Here is an 8,017-nt window from a genome sequence, read left to right on the forward strand (position 1 = left end):
TGACTTGTAATGGATATAACAATTATTCAGTGAAGTTTGAGCTGATAGCATCTGCTCCAGCAATGGGATGGGGAGGGATAAGAAGTTTAGGCTATGTGGAATAAGTGAGCACATCTCTTTCACTTCCAAGTCATATTTCCTTTCCCTCTTGGGAATCCAATCTTCTCCAGTACCAGAAGGTTAGGGTCATTGAGTGATGATGAACTTGAGTGAAGGCTGCTGGTTTCATGCTGCGGGGGAACCCTCTGTCTTCTTGCAAACCTTCAAGGGCACCAACATACAGCTTGTTGCCAGATTCCACACAAAGCCACCTTATAAACAGAAATGTAGATTCATCATCAGGTGAAACATCCAAGGAGTTTTAAGGGAAGTCTAAAGAGGTTCAATAAGCTCAGCGGTACAGCATCAGTTTTGTGGGTGCAGAAGGTTCCAGGTTCAATCCCCAGGACCTTCAGATGTGGATGGGAAGGTCTCCTGTAAGAACATAAAAAGAGCCTGTCGGATCAGGCCAATAACTCACCTCGTCCAGTATCCTGTTCTCACTGTGGTCAATCAGATGTCTGTGGGAAAGCTGCAAGCAGGATGGAAAACCCTGGAGAGCTGCAACCAGCCAGCATGGACACTACTGATCTAGATAGACCAACAGAATGACTTGCTTCTTGTGTAGCTATGGGCATCACAAGAAAGTGATATCTGCTGGTTCTAATGATTAAAGTGTAGAAAGGGAGCTGACTCTGCAGATAGAACAAGTGACCAAAGTTACCTAAGGCTTCACTTAATGTAGCTCAGACTGGAAATAGAAGCCAATCTCTAACTTTCATGGACATATATAAACTGACCCCATAGGGTTACAATTGAGGTACATTAAAGAGAGTGGGTTAAAGCTCTCTCCTGCTCATCTGTTTTGAATCTGGCCTACAAATGATAAACAGGTTTGGTTCACCTATTGTTTCTTCCGTCCTTCCTTCCCTCCCCACCCTCCATTTCACGAGTACTAAATTTAACACACACACATATATATATATATATATATATATATATATATATATATATATATATATATATATATTCCCCAGCGTTAAAAAAGGAAACCAGATGCCGTCGCTATTAACTTTTGGAATCAACTGTCATCTTCCTATTAAATCCTTCCATCCAAGTAAAGCCAATTATTTGCTTGATCTAAAAAGGTGCCGAAAATGGAGACGCACAAGGTTTCTGAAAGTCCACTTTAATAAGACAGGTGGGTAACTAATAATGTGGAAAATTGCCTGCAGATTGAGGAGACTGGGAATGACTAATGGCCAAAACTAAGCGAGTAAATTAGTTGCCAAATGATACCATTTGCCGGAGTTGTGCGAAAGGGAGATTTGATGGCCCAGAAGCATGTGGCACTGATCGGAGAGCAGAGCATTTGAGTGGGGCCCAGATTCAAGAAAGCATGCCATCGACTTATGGCAAGGCATGCTTTAAAAAAGAAAAAAAGAAAAAGAAAACCACCCTTGACTTTTAAATTATTATTATTATTATTCTTTCCATGTAAGCGATGCTATTTGGGTAAGTGCTTGATAGCTTAGGCACAGGAGCCCACTTAGCTCTCAGCAAAGTTTGACGGCAAAGTTGCTGCCAAGGTCAAAGACTCTGAATCAGAAATGCCCTTTAGGCGTGCTGCAAATCAAGCAGAGCTGGCCAGGAGAAGAAGAGGACAAAAAGGGAAAGGAACTGGGAAGAACTGAGGGGCGTGGGTGGAATCACAAGTAATCGTTTTATAAATAATTTTTAATAATAATAATAATAATAATAATAATAATAATAATAATAATAATAATAATTTAAAGTATTTCATATCCAATTTGCTCTTAACAGCAAAATGAGATCCCTCATGAAAAACTGCATGGCTCTAGTCATAAGATTTAGAATCTGAGCTGGGAAAGGGATGCATTGAATTATGTGGACTTATGTTTGCTTGGTAATGCTATGTTCTCTAGTTTTGATTCTCACTTGGAGAGCAGTGCAGAGCTGTCCAAGATGTGTGTCGTGTCACATTAGTGTGTCAGCTGGAGTGTGTAGGTGCGTCACGCAAATGCTCTTATAAGGGGTTAGTTTAACTTCTGGTTTGCTAGTAAAACTGAATTACTGTGTCACCAAATGATGCATGTCTAAAAAGTCTGTCACTGACGTGAAAAGTTTGGAAAGAAGAATTTGGATTTGGATTTGATATCCCGCTTTATCACTACCCGAAGTAGTCTCAAAGTGGCTAACATTCTCCTTTCCCTTCCTCCCCCCACAACAAACACTCTGAGAGACTTCAGAGAAGTGTGACTAGCCCAAGGTCACCCAGCAGCTGCATGTGGAGAAGCGGAGACGCGAACCCGGTTCCCCAGATTACGAGTCTACCGCTCTTAACCACTACACTACACTGGCTCTGCTCTTGCCCTAGCCTTTTGGATTGTTGTGTGTGACTGTTCATTTCTGCTTAGTCCTGTTTGTTCTTTTTGTGGCCGCTTCAGTAGTCATCTTGTGTGCCGTATGCCATATTTTATCAATTTCATTACACTTTTGGTGATCCCAGCCAATCAGAGATCAAGGGCTGGAGATAATGATTTCATAATGCTCATCGGACTGTAGCTATGTGCTGATGTTGCTAAGGGCAAATGATGGCCATTCGAGTGAGGACAATGCTTCCTGTACTTGTCACATGGGTGACCCTAGCCAATCAAGGATCACTTGAAGAACTGAACAGCTTCTTAGTTCTTTTGAACAGACCCAAAGCAAGCAGACTGCCTTGTACAGTTCCCAGCTGATTACACTTTCCTTATTTTCAGGCAAATTAACCAAAGAGTTAGGAGACATCTTCCTATGTGGTGGTGAGAATAAAGAAATGTGTCTTCACATCAGTACAATACTAGAAGTTGAGGAGACTAGGTTGAAGACTCCATGAAACACATAATTTACTAATGTGTTAAAATCTAAATGCCATGATTGCTATATAAAACTTCCATGGTCAGAGGCAGTATCTATGGATACTAGAAACTGGGGACAAGCCATGGGGTAGGAGGACGCCATTTCCTTGTCATTCTTCTGTCCTTCTCAGAGGTTTCTAGGGGGTCACACTCATTTAAAGAAGGCCGAATTAGATTAGGGTTTGGTCCGGTTCAAGATGGTTCTTCTTAAAGTCTTACTCCTGGAATGTTTGGAGAACACATGTCCAGAGGAACCCAAGAGTCTAGGCTGTTGTAAATAGTATCAGTCCAGTTTTAGACAAATATACTCACCCTCTTTACTAACATTCTTTTTCTGCATTTCCTTTTAATCTTATGCACTTTTCCATTTCAGATTTATCCTGTATGTGCTACAGGCAAGCCGTCATTGCTGGTTTGCTCCCTCCAATATATTTCCTAGGTGCCGTGGGTTTTTGTTTTTTTGTTTTAAAAAAGAGAAGTCTATAATTTGATACAAGACTTCACAACAGGTGGCTAATTGTTTTTGCTCTCGGCCCTCCAGGACCTTAATGTGTGAGTCAGGCTTTTGAAATCAAGAGTGAATGTTGAGCAAATAAGCAAAAGATTGAAAAAGAAAGACCCATCATAAGGAACACAAGGGTAAAGATGAAGTACAATTTCTCAGGTTTCAAGGCCCAGGGTGAATTAACCTGTGTGGAAGAACACAGATTAAGATGTGGAGGCAGCTGAGTTGCCAGCCAGTTAAGGATTTCCTGGGATGGAACAGAATTGTATCCTCTTGGCTAGTCACCAGAACTGGGGGGATGCAAAGGGTTTGTATTATTATTATTTTTAAATAGACCCGTATCCAGATGGATGGCTCTTGCTATTAGTGTGGGTGACTGAGGACGGTGTGTCTGCTTCCATGGGGCTTCCAAATTATCTAAAGAAGAGCAAATCAATGAAACCTTGTAGTTCCAGCATCAGGCAAAGGCTTTTCATCATTTGCTCAGGAATTTCAGCATGTTTGGGAGCCAGTTTCAGATGCTACTGTACGGTTGTACAGTAGCATCTGAAACTGGCTCCCAAACATGCTGAAATTCCTGAGCAAATGATGAAAAGCCTTTGCCTGATGCTGGAACGATATCAAGAGTGGTTCCAGGCCAGCTTATCTAGGAAAGGGAATCTTTAGCTCAGTGGAAGAGTATCAGAATGGCATAGAGATGGTGTGAGATTCAACTGCTGGCATCTCAAGGTAGTTCCCACTATGACAAGCTGGAGAGATGCTGTCAGTCAATGTAAACAATACTGAGCTAGATCAGGCTTTCCCAAACTTGGGTCTCCAGCTGTTTTTTGGACTACAACTCCCATCATCCCTAGCTAGCAGGACCAATGTTCAGTGATGATGGAAACTGTAGTCCAAAAACAGTTGGAAACCTGAGTTCGGGAAACTCTGAGGTTGATTGACCAATGCTGAGCAGTGTGTGGACAATACTAATGTCAATGTTGGTCCGACTTGGGATAAGGCAGCTTCCAGAGTTCCTATAAAGGTATAGGTAAAGGGACCCCAACCATTAGGTCCAATCGTGACCGACTCTGGGATTGCGGCACTCATCTCGCTTTATTGGCCGAGGGAGCCGGCATACAGCTTCCAGGTCATGTGGCCAGCATGACTAAGCCGCTTCTGGAGAACCAGAGCAGCACACAGAAACGCCGTTTACCTTCCCGCTGGAGCGGTACCTATTTATCTACTTGCACTTTGACTTGCTTTCGAACTGCGAGGTTGGCAGGAGCAGGGACCGAGCAACGGGAGCTCACCCTGTCGCGGGGATTCGAACTGCCGACCTTCTGATCAGCAAGTCCTAGGCTCTGTGGTTTAACCCACAGCGCCACCCGTGTCCCTCAGAGTTCCTATATGGATTGCCAAAACCTTTCTCCTTGGCTGCTGCTCATCTAATTTCAATGGGATTTTGGGGGATGCCTTGAGTGGAGAATGTAAAGTTTGTTCAGAATGATCAGGGAAAGGGCAACCAGTTAAGCAGACAGTAGGACATCTCTATTGGCAGACATGCAGATAGGTTGCTTGCTGCATCACTACTCATGCTGGATTTCCCTTACTACACCAGGATCAGCTATGGAGACTGTCCATCCTCCTTCCTTTTGACTGGAGCATTGATTTCTCCAACCCTTCCACCAACATGAGAGAGCCCTGTGGTCAGCCATCAAGCTGCCATCCATGCAAATTATTTCTGTGATTGTTGCCACATGGTCGCCATGGCAGCATCACAGTGGAATATACATGTGGGAGCCTTATACAAAGTCAGACCATTGGTCTATTTTGCTCAAAATTATCTACACTGGCAAGGTCTCTCCGGGACTTCAGATTCTGGACACTCCTAGTCCTACCTGGAGATACCTGGGACTGAACCTGGGAGCCTTCTGCATGCTGTTGTGCATCTTCCCCAATGAAAGCTGTAACTGTATAGTTGAATGATAGGTCATTTTCGCTTGTTGGCCAATATAGACTCCAATCATCCCACACACAAAATGATGGCAAACAAAATAATGCTTTGTACTTTTAAAGAACAATACACCCCTTGTTAGCTTCTTCTTCTTGTTGTTGTTGTTGATGATGATGTTGTTCTTGTTGTTAACAAATAGACACCTGCTGTTACTTGTTGCTGCCTGCTTCAACCTTTGGTTTTCAGTCAATATTAGAAAGAAACAAAACCCACAAACAACAACTAGAAGCATCAGCACACAATACATACTATTATTCCCTTCCAGAAAATAAGAACATTTTTGGTCTATAATTAGCAAAATGTTTCTTCTTCTTCTTTTCTTAAGGATATTCACAGTAGTCCACCAGGTTTGGTTTTTGATATATAGGTATTGAGGTTCCATTCATGCAGATAATAATATTAAATTTCCCACAAGATTCAATGATATCTGATTTTTCCTTCCTTCCTTTTTTGCAAGCTGGGGGGGGTGGGGATTTGATGACACAACCCCTTACCCAAACTTGGTGAAGAGGATGGAGGAAATTGCTGATGTGCATTTGAACCACTGAATGTGCAGTAGGTTGTGCGTCTGAGCACAGCTGGCTGATCTCAATGGGATCTGCATTGCCCTGCATATCTGAAGGTGCATTTTAATCTGCAAGCAGCATGCACAAGCTTGCTGACATAACATGCACAAGCTGTGAACGCTGCTACACTGTGCATCAGTGTGACAAATTGCTGTTTTAAAGGAATGACATCACAAGCACATTCCATGCATTTGTGACAGCACAGGGAAGCAGAAAACAATGCATGAATAGATGTTGTTGTTGTTGTTTAGTTGTTTAGTCATGTCTGACTCTTTGTGACCCCATGGACCAAAGCATGCCAGGCACTCCTGTCTTCCACTGCCTCCCGCAGTTTGGTCAAACTCATGTTGGTAGCTTCGAGGACACTGTCCAACCATCTCATCTTCTGTCGTCCCCTTCTCCTTGTGCCCTCCATCTTTCCCAACATCAGTGTCTTTTCCAGGGAGTCTTCTCTTCTCATGAGGTGGCCAAAGTATAGGTTTCATAAAATGCACCCACACACCATGATGGCCAACAATTCCTGTTGTAATCAGGCTCAAAAGAAGCATTCTGTTGTAGTCAAGAGGACAAGTTTGGGTTGTCAGCTCAGTTGAGTGACACCCATGCCAGTTCCTTCACTTTGTTTTTTTTTTATAAAAAATTTTTTATTGCGTTTCTTTCCATAGGTTAACAGCTTTGTTTACATAGCAACATACAAGAAACATTTTTTATATATGAAGAAACGTAAAGAAAAAGAAGAAAAAGTTAAGAAACTTTCATAACGTCCTTCAACAGTTCACTTTTGGACCTCCTCGCATCCTCTCGGCATTGCATTCATTATTCTAGCCAGTTCAGCAATTTGTTATCTTGTTTCCCATCTTATTATACCTTTAAATTTATTATGTTACCAATTTCAAAAATTTGTAATTTAGTTTTAACACTCTTAATAAACATAATATTTTGTTTCTAATTTGTCTTGTTTTTTTCCATCAATACTTACTTTATCATTTACTTAAGTAAATTGCAGAAGCATAACGTTTCTTAATCGTGCGCAATCTTAACATTCAAACAACTTATAATATTTTTGCAAATAGTCCTTAAATTTTTTCCAGTCCTCCTCCATTGTTTCTTCGCTCAGATCTCGAATTCTGCCAGTCATTTCTGCCAACTCCATGTAGTCCATCAGCTGCGTCTGCCAGTCCTCCAGTGTGGGTAAATCTGGTGTCTTCCAGAACTTTGCGATAAGAATCCTAGCTGCTGTGGTTGCATACATAAACAAGGTTCTATCCTTCTTTGGCACCTTCCGGTCCACCATGCCCAGAAGAAAGGCCTCTGGTTTCTTAGAAAAGGTATATCTGAATACCTTTTTCAGCTCATTATGTATCATTTCCCAAAAGGCCTTTACTTTCGGGCAGGTCCACCAGAGGTGAAAGAATGTCCCTTCTGCCTCTTTGCATTTCCAACACTTATTATCAGAAAGATGATATATTTTAGCCAACTTGACTGGGGTCATGTACCACCGGTATACCATTTTCATAATGTTCTCTTTCAAGGCACTACATGCCGTGAATTTCATACCGGTGTTCCATAACCTTTCCCAGTCCTCAGACATAATGTTGTGTCCTACATCCTGTGCCCATTTTATCATAGCAGATTTGACTGTCTCATCCTGTGTATTCCATTTAAGCAGCAAGTCATACATCCTCGAAAGTACCTTAGTCTTTGGTTCTAGTAACTCCGTCTCCAGTTTCGATTTCTCCAACTGAAAACCCACTTTTTTATCCATTTTAAATACCTCTTGAATTTGAGCATAATGTAACCAATCTCGCACCTTACTTTTAAGTTTGTCCTGGCTTTGGAGCTTCCAATTATCTCCAACTCTTTCGATCAATTCCCAATATTTTGGCCAGTAGGCCTCCATACTGGGCCTTTTTTTAGAAATCTTGGCTTCCACTGGTGATAACCACCTCGGGGTCTTACTTTCTAATAAGTCCTTGTACTTCATCCAGAC

The 8,017-nt window shown here is 41.9% G+C and overlaps 1 long non-coding RNA gene across 1 annotated transcript; it reads left to right on the plus strand.

Moving 5' to 3' along the window:
* Positions 1-3,332: 3,332 nt before the first annotated feature.
* Positions 3,333-5,486, plus strand: LOC308597456. Its single transcript, XR_014013003.1, has 3 exons — positions 3,333-3,399; positions 3,502-3,599; positions 5,066-5,486. It is a non-coding gene; the product is annotated as an uncharacterized lncRNA (long non-coding RNA).
* The last annotated feature ends 2,531 nt before the right edge of the window (positions 5,487-8,017 follow it).

Source organism: Podarcis bocagei (genome assembly GCF_964188305.1).
Source record: "Podarcis bocagei genome assembly, chromosome: 11".
Taxonomy (NCBI): domain Eukaryota; kingdom Metazoa; phylum Chordata; class Lepidosauria; order Squamata; family Lacertidae; genus Podarcis; species Podarcis bocagei.